This window comes from Monodon monoceros, unplaced genomic scaffold (assembly GCF_005190385.1).
Source record: "Monodon monoceros isolate NGI ecotype Baffin Bay Population unplaced genomic scaffold, NGI_Narwhal_1 Super_Scaffold_10, whole genome shotgun sequence".
Taxonomy (NCBI): Eukaryota; Metazoa; Chordata; class Mammalia; order Artiodactyla; family Monodontidae; genus Monodon; species Monodon monoceros.
In genome coordinates, this window is record NW_021703766.1 from 4,785,023 (window position 1) to 4,799,261 (window position 14,239).

Genomic DNA, 14,239 nt, shown 5'->3' on the forward strand with positions numbered 1-14,239 from the left:
GAAAAAAAAAAAAAAAAAAAAAAAATACTGCCTGAACACACTATGTGCCTTGATTACGGAGTGCTTTGCTGCCCCTTGCATTTTGTGCTCGAGGTGATACCTCTCTCCTAGTCCTGGCCCTGGTGGCCACAGGGTACAAGGGCCCTGCCGTGGAATATGCACAGAGGGGTGGCGGGGGACCAGGAGGGGGTACCGGGTCTGGCCGCTGGGCTCCTCTGGGGACAGGGGACGGGCCCGGGTGAAGGATGGCTTTGAAGATGCAGAGTGCTGCTGGGACCGGAAGAGAAGGCGGAGAAGGGAGAGAGAGAGAGGTTGAGGGGGGAGGAGAGGGAGAGAGGGGTGCCCCACAGGAAGGGGCTGGTGACAAGCGTTTGGGGGGCAGTGAGAGGAGCTGGGATGAGAAGAGAGACCCCGGGGGACCGGGCCCCAAAATCACGTGACTGGTCCAGGCAGGGCTGCATCCGGTGCGTGGTGGGGTGGGTGACACCTGGTTTCTGGGCTCAGCTCTAAGGGCAGGATGAGCTTGGGTGAGGCACTGCGCCCTCGGGGCCCCCGTTTACCCTGGAGAAATGACACTCATAGTCCTTTCCTCCTGGGGTCCTCGGCAGCAGGGGCCCTTGGTGTCATGTGACACAGCGTGACATACATGCAGGTGGCGGCAGGAAGTCCATCGCTCCAGGCCTCAGCTCCCTGGCCGGCTTCTAGCTCTGCTGCACATGTGCTGTGTGACCTTGGGCCGGTGGCCCACCACCTCTCTGGGCCCCTGTTCCAGCGGGGCTGTGTTAGCAAAACTCCCTGACACCTTTGTGTTCACCACACACACACCAGGACCTAGTCTGGGGTTTGCACACACCAGGAGCCGTGACGGCCGAGGAGCAGAGCTGACCCTGGTTGTCCCTCTGGCACAGGCTGCAACTTTCCCCAGCAGCCCTGCCTGCTGTCTCCACTTCTCCATCCCAGGGCTCTGGCCTGCAGCCTCCCGGTGGTTTTGGTGGGTGTGTAAACAGAGGCAGACAGACACACTCCAGGGTCAGAGACTCCCACCCGGAGCATGGTGGGGCAGGGCGAGGCTGAGGCTCAGGGTCCGGAGGGAGAGCCTGGGAAGGAAGTGGGCTCCGGGCACCCCCATCTCTGGGTCTGGTCGATCTTTCCTCCCAACCTGCCCCGCTGCCCCCACTGGCCCTGACCCCTTTTCCGGATTTGGAAAGTTTGCTGATATGGGAGAATTGTGGGCGGGACATGGACTTTCTTCCCTGTCGCCTGTTTACCTGACAGCAGATGAGCAGAAGTCAAATGTGTTGAGTTGCTTCTAGAAAGCTCGACTAAGACAAAGACTGATAACGTCACAGGCAGACAAAGGGGCAAAGGTTAGAGGAGCCACAGAGAAAGAGCAAAGAAGGGCCTTTGCAGGTTGACTCTTGGGGGACTGGCTCTCTTGGACTCCACTGGGTGCCCCGATTCCTTTAGACCTGCCCCGACCCCTTCTTGGCCATGACTTAGAATATTAAGCGCCAGAAGTGTGAGCTTCCTCATTCTGATGTGCTGAAAGTAGGGCTCAGATGCAGCAAATAAAAATATGGGCACCCAGGGCTTCCCTGGTGGCGCAGTGGTTGAGAGTCCGCCTGCCGATGCAGGGGACACAGGTTCGTGACCCGGTCCGGGAGGATCCCACGTGCCGCAGAGCGGCTGGGCCCGTGAGCCATGGCCGCTGAGCCTGCGCGTCCGGAGCCTGTGCTCCGCGACGGGAGAGGCCGCAACAGTGAGAGGCCCGCGTACCGCAAGAAAAAAATTAAAAAAAAAAAATATATGGGCACCCAGGTAACTTCCGGAATTTCAGATAGACAAGAAATAAACTTTGAGTATGTCCCATGCAATATTTGGGATACACTTATGCTAAAAAAATTTTTTTCATTGTTTATCTGAAATTCAAAGCTACCTGGGCAGCCTGCACTTCATCTGGCAAATCTAGCCATAAGTGTAAAATATACTCTAGATTTCAAATGGTTAGCAAAAACAGAAAGCAACTAAAAAAGAAAAGGCAAAATGGCTCAATAATTTTTATATGGATTCCAGGTTGAGATGAAAATCGTGAAAATATTTTGGACATCTTGGGTTAAGTGACATAGATTATTAAAATTAGCATCACCCGCCTCCTTGTTTAACGAGGCTTTTGGAAAACTCACAGTTACACACACGACTCTCGTTTGGCTTGTGCGGGACGCTTGCACCAGCGGCTCGTGCAAACGGGGATGTTCTGGGACATTCCCGGGTTTAGCACCAAAAGCCCCGCCACGTCCCAGGAGCCCCTCAGTTCCAGGTGAACCAGGATGGCTGGTCACCCTGGGCCATTGCAAGCAGCTGGGCACCTCGCTTCTGAGCCTCACTTTCCCCCTCCGTGCCCTGTAGCGCCAGCACGGGGCTGGCAAGGTGGTAACCACCACTGGTCCGTGCAGCTGAGGGCAGGGGCCTGGCTCACGGGAGGAGCCCACACAGCAGCCTGTGCTTGGTGTGCAGCCCCCCTGCCCCCCAGGCTCCCCCCAACCTCCCCTGCAGGTGCTGGGGAGCTGGGGAACCAGGGGAAGCAAGGGGAGGGGTAGCCTCAGGGTGCTTCCCCGGGGATCCTGAAACAGCCCTCACACCAAGCCCACCGCTCCTCCCTCCCTAAGAAACCCCAGGACGGGGACTTCCCTGGGGGCGCAGTGGTTAAGAATCTACCTGCCAATGCAGTGGACATGGGTTTGAGCCCTGGTCCGGGAAGAACCCACATGCTGTGGAGCAACTAAGCCTGTGCGCCACAACTACTGAGCCTGCGCTCTAGAGCTCACGAGCTACAACTACTGAAGCCCGCGCGCCTACAGCCCATGCTCCACAGCAAAGACAAGCCACTGCAATAAGAAGCCCGCGCACCACAATGAAGAGTGGCCCCTGCTCACCGCAAGAAGACAAAGCCCACGCGCAGCAACGATGACCCAACACAGCCATAAATAAATAAGAACAAAAATAAAAAATAAAAGAAATCCTAGGATGGTTCGAAGGGGCTGTTCTTGGCCTCTCCTCATCCCTCTCCTTTGGGGCAGCTCCCATGGCTCTGCCACTTGCTGGGCACTTCCAGGCACCGGGCACTGTGGACACAAGGTTCTTTATACATAGCTGAGGCTCAGAGAGGCCGCCAATATTGAGCCTGAGGTCACACAGCGTAGGTGGCAGAATTGGGGCTTGAACCCAGCGCTGCAACTGCAGAGCCTGGGCGCCTGCAAGACAAAGGCTGACTACGAAGGAACTGAGGAAGGAAGACAGCCTGCTTCCTGTCTCAGACACAAAGGCACAGGCCCCTGAACTCTCCCGGAGGGCCCCCTATCTCCACGGCCGCCCCCGCTGTGAGGTGTTCACTCTGTAAGGTGTTTGGGGGATTGATGCATTTGATCTGTTAACCAGTCCAGTGAGGAAGGCTCGGTGCTGTTATCCTCCCATTCCTCCCATGAGGAAACTGAGGCCCTGAGAATGGGAGATGTAGCCCTGTGTCACAGCAGGCGGCAGAGCTGGGCCCAGCACCCTGGCATGACTAGGCCAGGCCCGGCCAGCGCATGACAGGAGAGCTAATATTTGCCCTTGCCGGTTACAGAGCCTTGTCATCCACCGCATTCCATCGATTCTCCCGATAACCCACAGAGGTGGGCAAATATTTTCAATGACAAGTTTCGTTTACAGATGAAGAAACCCGGAGGGACTTGCCCAAGGCCAGGGGCAATGAAGTGGGGAGAGGGGATTCAGAGTTGGGTCTGTCTGGTGGCAGAGCCTGTGCCTGCTGCCCCAGGACATCGGTGTGAGCTGCCAGGACGCAGGGCAGGTTCACGCCCTGGATAGTCACCATAGATCCCCCGGGGGAGACAGTGTCAAAGGTGGGGAAGCCCACATCCTGCCCCCACATGGAGAGAACCAAGGAGGGCCCCGGGAAGGAGTGTCTGCACAGGGTTGAGGCTGGGGGTCTTCAGCTACATTCCCTGCTTCCTGATTGCCTCCTCTTTTCCTCAAAAACCAGGAGGAAAGTTCTGGCAGGAGAATGAATGTGTCTGCCCAACAGTCAGGGTGGACAGGGGTCCAGCCCAGGGTATAGAAGGCTTCGACTTTGGAGTCAGACCAACCAGGATTCTGGCTCCATCACTTTCAGCTGTGTGATTTTGGGCAAGTGACTTAACCTCTCTGAGCTTCCGTTTCCTTATCTGTGAGCTGCAGATGGCACAGCAGTGCTTCTCATCCCTGCTGCACGTCAGAATCACTTGGTGGAGGGGGTTTAAAGATACACTAACACCCATGCCCCAGTCCCAGAGATTCTGACATCACGGGGCTGGGATGCGGCCAGACACGGGAATACCACTGGTGATTTCCATGTGCGGCAGGGCTGGGAGCCTCTGTCCCTGCAGCTGCTGGGGGATGAGCTGAGATAGAGCCGAGGAACCGCCTGGCCCGTGGAGATGCCCAATACATTGGACTCCCTTCCATCCTGGCAGCCCATCTTTTTGTAAACCACAGTCTTTATGCTGTTGCAGGAATAGTCATGAGGTCTAAAAGAGAAACACGTCCTTGGAAGAGGCAGGCTACCAGGATGGCAGGGGCCAGCTGGTGACCCTGGTGGGGCCTCGACCAACGGGACAGACCTCGATGTTACCTTGCTCATTTACCGAGATTTGGTTTCCTCAACTTTGACTTTTCAACTTGATGGAGGACTCGACGTTGACCCCCACAGCTTTTCATCTCATTCTCTCTATGCACAGCCAGCCCCTGAGCCTAAATTCCAATCCTAAGGGAAAACCTGGAAGCAGAGACAAACACCGGCCACGACAGACAAGGAGACACGCACCAAGCATTGATATTTATAGCAAGAACTAAGCAACTTCCGTGCTGGCCACTGAGCACAGTCCAGCCAGCGGGAGCCAGTGCTCAGAGAGGACCATTCGGCAGCCTATGGTAATGCCAGTCACAGAGCCAGGAGGCAATGTGGAAACTCGTTATGATAGAAACAAGGGAAGCAGACGACGTGGGCCTGAGGGCAGGAAGTGGAAAGGAATCAAGGAAAAAAAAAAAGAAAGAAGCTGGAACATTTGCCAGGGCCAAGGAATTGTAGATGGATTTTTTTTTGTTTTTTTTGGCTGCGCCATGTGGCACAGAGGATCTTAGCTCCCCAACCAGGGATCAAACCCGTGCCCCTTGCAATGGAAGCACAGAGTCGTAACCACTGGACCACCTGGGAATTCCTGTAGATGGACATTTAAAATTCGAATTTTCACTATCTTTGTATAATCAATAGTAATAATCATAAGGAAAGGCAATTTGAGACAAGGATTTTCTGTTTCATTTTGTTCACTGATGTATGCCTTATGCAGGGCCTGGGACGGACACAGTAGTAGCTCAATAAATACGAAATGAATGAGTGAATGAATCTTGTTGCTTTCACACTTTGCTGACAGATTCTTAAAAGATTTTGAGCACGAATGGCCCCGCTTGGCTTTATATCACGTGCATATAGATTGGTGTGCCTTCTGTATATTTCAATCTTTGATGACAACTTTGCAGTGGCTTGAAGACAGAGCCCTGTGGTACGCCATTAGAGACCCTCCCACTAGTGGACACAGCTCTATCTTTGGCAGAGGGGTGAGTGAAAAGGGTCCTGTCTGTGGCGTCAGAAGCTCTGGGTTGCGCCTCTGGAACTTATTAGCTGTGTGTCCTCGGGCAAGTTACTTCACTTCTCTGAGCCTCCATCTCCTCGTCTATAAAATAGGGACACCTGCCCCTCAGGGTAGCTTGCTGCTTGGCACGTTGTGGGTTCTCAGCAAACTGTGGATACCGCCACCTGTGCTTCCCACCATCCAGAGATTTTCACTCTGGGCAGAGAGTCATTTTCCAATCATCCAGCCCACATTTCCACCCCTCCCCCACAAAGATCCTCTAGGGCAGTGGTTCTCAAAGTGTGGTCCCCGGACCAGCAGTTTCAGCAGCACCGGGGAACTTACTAGAAATGCAGATTCTCAGGCCCCACCCTAGATTCACTAGATCAGAAATTCTGGGATGAGTCCCGCTGTCTGCATTGTCCCCAGTCGCCTTCGTGACCCTGAGAACCACTGCCGTCCACGCCATCCTCCGGACCCGTCTGCAGGCCCCACAAGACAAAGGAATGACCGTCATCTGACTCGACTGCTCCTGGAGAACCCGTGCTGAGTCCTTGGGCCACTGCTTCCTTCTCCCTCCGGCTGGTAATCCAGAAGCAATCTGTGATCTCGGGCTGGAGAGTGAGCACGTGCCCCCTCGTCCCCCAGAAACCCGGGGCCCATCTGCTTGTCCCTGACCTGGAGGGGCCTGCCGGTGTCCTGTGAGTCCTCTTAGGGCATGTCCCAGGTCCCTCAGCACGCGGAGCGGTGGTATTGCCGAGGGCTGTGACCTGCCCTGACCTGCCCCTCCTCCAAGCTTCCGGGCCCTCCTAGCAGGTATGTGGTTCCTTCTAGTCCAAGTTCATTGTCCGGGCGGATAAGCACTCCTGGGGAAGTCCGCTGCTGTTGTCCATTGGCCCAGGGTAGCAGCGGCATCCCTTTCCTTTTTTCTTTTGCCCCACATGCTGCTAAAAAAAGCCCTGTTTGCTGTCCTTATTGGATTTCACATACCCTTCAGGCCTTGCCTTCCTGGGCGGTGGTGAGGTCAAGGCCTCAGTGACCTCATTCACCGTCCTGCGTCCTGCGAGCTAGACCTTTCCCCAGGGACTGGGCGGGCTGGGAGAATAGCCCCAGGGGCATTTCACGTTTCTCTGCAGAGAGCACCTGTGAATTCCCGGGAAGAGCTGCGGGGCTTCGGGGTCTCGTGGCTGCCGGAAGCCCGGTTCCAGACTCCTGTCCCTCCTTACTGAGGCCCCATAAGAGACACCTCCAGAGTCTCTTATAAACTGCAAATTAGACCCTGTACCTCCTCTGCTGTGCCACCTCCAGGGGCTCCTGGCTGTCCTCGGACCTGCCTGGCCTCAGGACCAGCAGACAGGCCCGGCAGGAATGGACCTGGAGGGGGTCCCACCTGCCCCGGCTCTCAGGGTTCCCCCGGCACCCAGCGCCCTTGCTGTCTCCTGCCGGCTGCCCTGCTCTGCCCGCGATCCCCTGCCTCACTTGCCTCTGGTTCCGGGCAACCTCTCTGGATCCAGCTCTCTGCTGTTCACACGAAGCAGGGATAACCGGAGCTTGCATTTCCTGAGCCCTACAGTGCGCTGGACTTATATACCAAGAGCTTATAACCCAGGAGGCTCGGGCCTTGCCAACCAGACCAGAGCCAACAAGCGCTTCATGCCCGAGTGTCCCGCGTCAGAGAGAAGATGGTACGGGGGAGATTTGGAGGAATGGGGGTGAGGGCGGTGAGGGTGACGGGGAGCCCCTTGGCAGTGGGAGCACTTCCGCTGAGGTGGCCTGGTCACCCAGGGAGTTGGTGGGGGAGGCCGAGGGAAGGCAGGGCAGAGACACTCCCAAGCAGAAACCCCCCCAGATCATCAACTGGACTGCTTTGCTTGAAGAACTAAAGGAAGTTAGAAGGGTGCAGGTGAGCCAGAGGGGCTGGCCAAGGACAGGCCGTGCAGAGAAACAACCTGGACATTACCTGGGCTGCAGTGGGAGCCCCTGCCCGGCCAGCGAAGCCCCAGAGCAGTGGGCAGGCTGTGGTGGCTACTTGGCGAGAAATGGCAGTGCCCTGGGCCACGAGGCTGGCGGTTTAGGCCGAGAATAGATGGGTGCTCGGTCCCTCCTGGAGCCAGCGTCAGCACGACTCGATGACAGGTTATACTTGGGGAGTGAGCGGTGCTGTCCTGCTAAATGTGGAACCGCTGACTGACTCCCTCCAAAGGAAAAGCCAGGATCGCCGTACCTGCCGATTCCTACGGCCTAAATACTCCCACCACGGCTGATCTGAAGCTACCAACTCGATGAGCAGAGTTGGGAAGAGACAAGCGTAGTCCCATGAGAGCCGACTCCAGGGGTCAAGAATACCAGTCATTCTCCAGGTTTGAGCAAGGCGACGGGTGCATCTTCACAGGGCCACGGGCTCTGGGGGCTTCGCTGGTGGTGCAGTGGTTAAGAATCTGCCTGCCGATGCAGGGGACATGGGTTCGAGCTCTGGTCCGGGAAGATCCCACATGCCGCGGAGCAACTAAGCCCGTGCTCCACAACTACTGAGCCCGTGTGCCTAGAGCCCGTGCTCCGCAACAAGAGAAGCCACCGCAATGAGAAGACCCCGCTCGCCGCAACGAGAGAAAGCCCACGCGCAGCAACGAAGACCCAATGCAGCCAAAAATAAATAAATAAATAAACTTATAAAAGAAAAAAAGCGAATACCAGCCATTCTCCTGGTTTGAGCAATGCAACGGGTGCATCTTCGCAGGGCCGCTGACTCTGGGGCCCCCTGGACCACAGGCAGACCCCGTGAGGGTTTTGCAAAGAAGCTTAGAGGCCCCACTGGCTCAGTTGAGGTGATGGCGTGGCCCAGGGGAGGGAGGGAAAAGCGGCTCCAGCAGGAGAGAGCAGGCCAACCAGAGAGAACAGAGAGACTGGGATAAAAACGATGACGATAAAAGCTACGATCTATTACATCCTAACCAGACGCCAGGCTGGTGCTCAGTGCTCTGTGTACCATCAGTGTGCACGTCATTCTCCGAGGCAGGTCCCATCACCAGCCAGGTTTACAGAGGAGCAAATCAAGGGACAGTGAGGGGCCGAGCCAGGCAGCCTGATGGCGGCAACACCCCCTGCTGCCTACCTTCCCGGCTGAGCCCAATTCCCCCTCCAAACACAGAGCCTTCCTTGGGAGTGGTTTTGTTTTCTGAAGAAGCGAGGCCTGCTTGGTCTCCTTCGATGCTATCCTGAGCTGAGACCAAAATGGACCCCAGCTGGTTTCTGGTCCCTCATGCTCATGGCATTCATCCTTATCCCCCTCGTCTGTCACCTTCGTCACCACCACCATCATCTCCATCGTCTCCATTACCATCGACATCACCACCATCTTCATCGCCGCCTTCATCATCACCACCGTCTTCGTCAGAAGCATCACCGGGTAGTGGGATAATAGGACTGTTCCTTACATGTAGTTCCACGTTACCTGCCATGGCCGAGTACTGCTCGTACATTTTAAAGGGGGGCAATCCCATGATGGCACTGAGGTACTGTGACTGGAGCTGGGTAAGGAGATGCCCGGGACAAGGGGGTGCCTGTCTGAATAGACGAGAGCCCCACCTTGCTCACAGGGCTGCATCCAGCAGGACCTGACAGGCCCTGGGCTCTTTGGACTGATGGGGGAGCCAGCATCCTGGGCAGCCTGCCATCTGACCTCCACTGCTGCCTGCCCTCTGAAGTGCTGGGGTGGCGCCCCCGGGCACAGTCAAGTCCGGGCCAGGCCTTGGAGGCTCTGCACGTTTGGTGCACGGTTGGGGGTAGAGGAGCAGCCTGGCTGTGCGGGCTCGGGGAGGAGGGGTGCTGAGGTGTCCACTGCATGAGCAGGGTGCCCCAGACACCCTCGTCACGGGACGATTCCTGCACTACAGGTGGTGACGCTTTGACAGTGGAATCGGAGGCATGGGGGCTAAATCATCATCGGGCTGGGCCTGGCTCTGTTCTCTTCACAAGTCTGGGCAAGGATGGGCTTGTCCGCCTCTGGCCGTCAAGGACGCTGGACCTGACTCCAGGCCACTGTGGCCTTCTTCCTCCTTCTGGAATTCGGACTCCATCCTCTATTTGATGAGGGTGGCAGATGCCATCTCCCCAGCCAGGGGGCAGGGGCAGGTCACCCTCTGCTCTTGTGCCCTACTCCCCTGGGAACTCTGGGCCCCCTGAGAGCTGAGGCGCAGGGTCCCGGCCACCAGGACATCGACACTCAGAGGGAGCTGCCCCATGAGCCCAACGCCTCGCTTCCCAGGTGGAGAAGCTGAGGTCCAGGAGGGGGAGCGGTGCCTCTAGGGCCACCACGCTGCTTCCCCCTAAAAAGGCCAGGACTCTGGGGAGGGGGCTCCATGCTCCCCGCCCTTCAGGGACTCAGTTAGCAGGCGTCTATGCACCAGTGCTGTGCTAGGAGATGGGCGCACGATGCTGGAGGAAGATGCAGATCTCGCCCCCAAGGAGATGACGACCCAGTGGGGAGATGAACAGATGAGCATGCGAATGAATGTCCTGTCACCAGTCTGGCCATGTCAGGAAAGGCCCCCAAGAGACAACTGGGCCGGGAGCAGAGGGTGGGAAGGATCCACTGGGCTAGAAAAGGTCTTCCAGGTGGGGGAAGTGGCAGGTGCAAAGGCCCTGAGGTTGGAAGGAGTCTTCTGAGAAACCAAAAGGGGGCGTGTGTCTGAGTGAGGGTATCAGCTGAGGCTGCAGGGGCTGACAGTAGCCAGGTCACGCACGGCCTGGTGGTCTTTCTCCCAGGAGCAAAGGGAAGACCCCAGATGCGGGTCACGGGATCAGACTCGCATTTTGAAAAGATCGTGGGGAGGATGAAGGTGAGTGTGGATAGGGGGCTGTGGCGTCTGTCCCAAGAAAGCATCAAGGTCACGGCCACTTTCTGTCCCCAGGAGGAAGCTCCACCTGGGTCGGGCCATATTCCAGACACTGTGTGTGTGTGTGTGTGTGTGTGTGTGTGTGTGTGTGTGTGTGTGTGTGTGTGTGTGTGTGTGTGTGTGTGTGTGTGTGTGCGTGTGCGTGTGTTGTAGGGTATGAGATGCAGACAGGAGAGGTGGAAGTGCCAGTGGGTGGAACTTGCTGAGGGGTTAAAGGTCACAGGGCATGTGGGCATGGTCTGTCCTCCTTCCCGAGGATCCAGAGCTGCCCAGTAGGCTCTCCTCTCCCTGAGCCTGTGTGGTCTGTCCTGGGCAGGGGCAGCCACCACTGTGAATGCCCTCTTCCTTCTCCTGGGACTGGCCTGCGTGGCTGCTCCTCCCACGTGTGCAGGGCGGGTTGGGTCTCTGGCCGGGGCCTGGGGCTGTGGAGAAACAGGTCGGGCTCCTGAAGCCCAGCCCCGCCTACCACTCCGCAGGAAGCTTTGGGCCCACGGTGCCCACTGACATCAGTGGGCACCCCCTGTGCTGGTGCCTCTCCCAGGGATCTCATGCGGAGGACAGGAGCCCGGGTCCCGGCAGGATCTGGGTCCTGTGAGTCTCCTGCCCTAATACCACCATGATTACACCCTGAATCTCCCCTCCTCCCTGGCAACCGTGGGATTGCATGTGTGTCTGGGAGCCCCCAACCCCCCAGACAGCTGTCCTGGTTCAGTCTTAGCAACCTCTACCCTACCCCAAGGTGCCCAGAGACCCCTCTCCCAGGGCCAAAACCAAGACAGATTACAGAATATGCAGGCCTGGAGCAAAATGATAACGCAGGGCCCCTTGTTCAACAGTTAGTAAGAATATGAAGATGATAGGGAACCCTCCTGCACTGCTGGTGGGAATGTAAATTGATGCAGCCACTATGGAGAACAGCGTGGAGGTTCCTTAAAAAACTAAAAATAGAACTACCATATGACCCAGCCATCCCACTCCCGGGCATATATCCAGAAAGGACAAAAACTCTAATTTGAAAATATACATGCATCCCTGTGCTCCCTGCAGCACTATTTACAATAGCCAAGACATGAAAGCAACCTAAGTGTCCACTGACAGAGGAGTGGATAAAGAAGATGTGGCACGTATATACAATGGAATATCACTCAGCCATAAGGAGAATGAAATAATGCCCTTTGCAGCAACATGGATGGACCTAGAGATTATCATACTTAGTGAAGTAAGTCAGACAGAGAAAGACCAATATCATATGAGATCACTTATACGTGGAATCTAAAAAATGATACAACTGAACTTATTTACAAAACAGAAACAGATTCACAGGCATAGAAAACAAACCTACGGTTACCAGTGGGGAAATAGGGGGGAGGGATAAATTAGGAGTTGGGGATTAACAGATACACACCACTATATATGAAATAAACAATGAGGACCTACTGTATAGCACAGGGAACTATACACAATATCTTATAATGACGTATAACAGAAAGGAATCTGAAAAGGAGAGAATCACTTTGCTGTACACCCGAAACTAGCACAACACTGTAAATCAACCATACTTCAGTTAAAAAAAAAAAAAAAAAAAGATCAAGATGGTGAAAGCAGAGCTTAAACCCAGCGAGGGCCCTTCGGAGCCCCGAACGCCTGTGAAGCGGCCCTGGTCCCATTTAGAGGTGCAGGAGCGGGGGCCTGCTAGCCAGTCGTTTTCAGGGTAAGAGATGCCCCACAGCAAAAGAATTTACCAGGAGTCTGGCCCTGAGCTCCTTCTGTCATCCATTCACGCCATGATTAGGCTCTGAGCTCCCGCCAGACACCAAGTGCCGCAGAGGCCCCGAGACTGGAGGCTGGTCCTGACTCTGGCCTTGGACGGGCCCCCCGCACCCAAGGTCTCCATGGGCCCTTCTCACCAGGCCTCCCAACACTCACCAGCCTGGAGCTCCTGGCGGGCTTCTCCCCGGCACACTCAGGTACCTGGGACTGGATGGCTGAACGCATCGATCCCCAGGAGGGGGTCCCCAGAGCAAGGGGGCATGACATCCTGTCACTGCCCCACCGTGCACAACCCCCCATCTGTCCGTCACCGAGGGCCTCCCCATCTCTCGCCTGCCTTGTCCTGCAATGCAGTAACCTGCATTGTCCCCGTGAGTTCTGTGCAGTGGGTGTAACTTCTAACTTACACACAGTGCAGTGCACGCTTAAGTTTGCAGATGTGCACGCCCACGTGGCCACCACACAGGCCACCATGCAGGACACACGCGGCCCCCTGGAATGCCCCCTCCTCTGACTCCGGTCCCCACGCATTAGTGTTATCGGCTCTCCATCTTGCCACCAACGGCATCGCACGGAATGTTCTCTCTCATGTCTGGATCTCTGGCCCTGGGTCCACTCACGCCGGTGCGTGGGTCATGCTCATGCCGGTGCGTGGGTCGTGGGTCCCTGCGTTTAACCGCTGGGCAGAGCCTCACCGTCTGCATCCTCCACAGCTTGTGTGTCTGTTTCCTGGACATTTGGTTGTTTCTAGCTTTTGCTCTGATGGTTCCAGAGCGAGCCTTTGCGGGGACACTGGCTTTCGTTTATTGGGGTGAATGCATGGAAGTAGAAACGCCGGGTCACAGGGAAGGCGAGTGTGTGAGGTTACCAGACACTGCACGTGGCTCTCCAGAGGGACGCACCACCTTGGCCGGGTCCCTGCGGCCGCTGCCCGGCTGGCCCCCGCCCCCCGACACCAGCCAACTTCCTCCACGGGAAGCTTGCTTTGCAGCCAGCCCCTGCCTTGGCGCGGTGGGCGGGGGTGGGGTGGGGTGGGGGGCGGTGCTGGGCAGGGGTGGAGAAGTTCCAACTCGGCTGCATCGCCCGGACCTCCACCACCCGCCCTGTTTATCTCCCCAGCCGAATATCTCTGGCTCTGTCCCACCTTGAACCTCACATTCCAGCCGTATCGAAGGCCCACAGTTCCCTGCACACACATCATTTCTGTCCTTCTGCGTGGACTGTCTTTTCCGGGAGCACACGTCCCTCCGTCGCCCTCCTGCGGGCGGCTGCCTCGTCTTCTCAGATCTAACCAGAGCATCGTGGCGACCTGCCAACGTCTCCCGGGCCCTGACCCGCATCCTTCGGCCCACTTCCACCTGCCCGCTCGAAGCCACCTTGGCCGGGGCTCTTCTGAGCACACCGGGTTTGCACCGTGGGAGGGATGCCACACAGTCAGGGCAGCCCCTTCCTCCCAGCTACGTCCTCAGAGCCCAGCAGGACGCCTGGCACACAGGAGGCCTCGGTAAATGTGCAGTAAATGCTCAGCTCCGTACAGTAAAGCCCACACATCCAAAGTGTGCACCCCCATGTGACCCCCACTCAGGGGAAGACATGGAACACGCCCAGCTCTGTCCGACTTTTGTCCCCTGAGGTTACTGGTGCCTGTTCTTGAACTTGACATCAAAGGAACCACACAGAATGTTCTCTCTCGCGTTTGCCGTCCTTTGCTCGCTCCGGACTCCAGCCCTGAGAGACACATTCCTTGGCCCTGAATCCTGCTGTCTCGGTGGCCGGCGACCTTGGCAGCCCCTCCCTGATTGATTTCCTCCCTCTTCCAAGATTTCTCTTCCCCTTCCGTCCTCAGCCCGGGTCAGGGCTTTGTCAGCAAGTCCCTGCTTCCTAAGCGGGAGAGGCGTTTTCTTCCTGTTA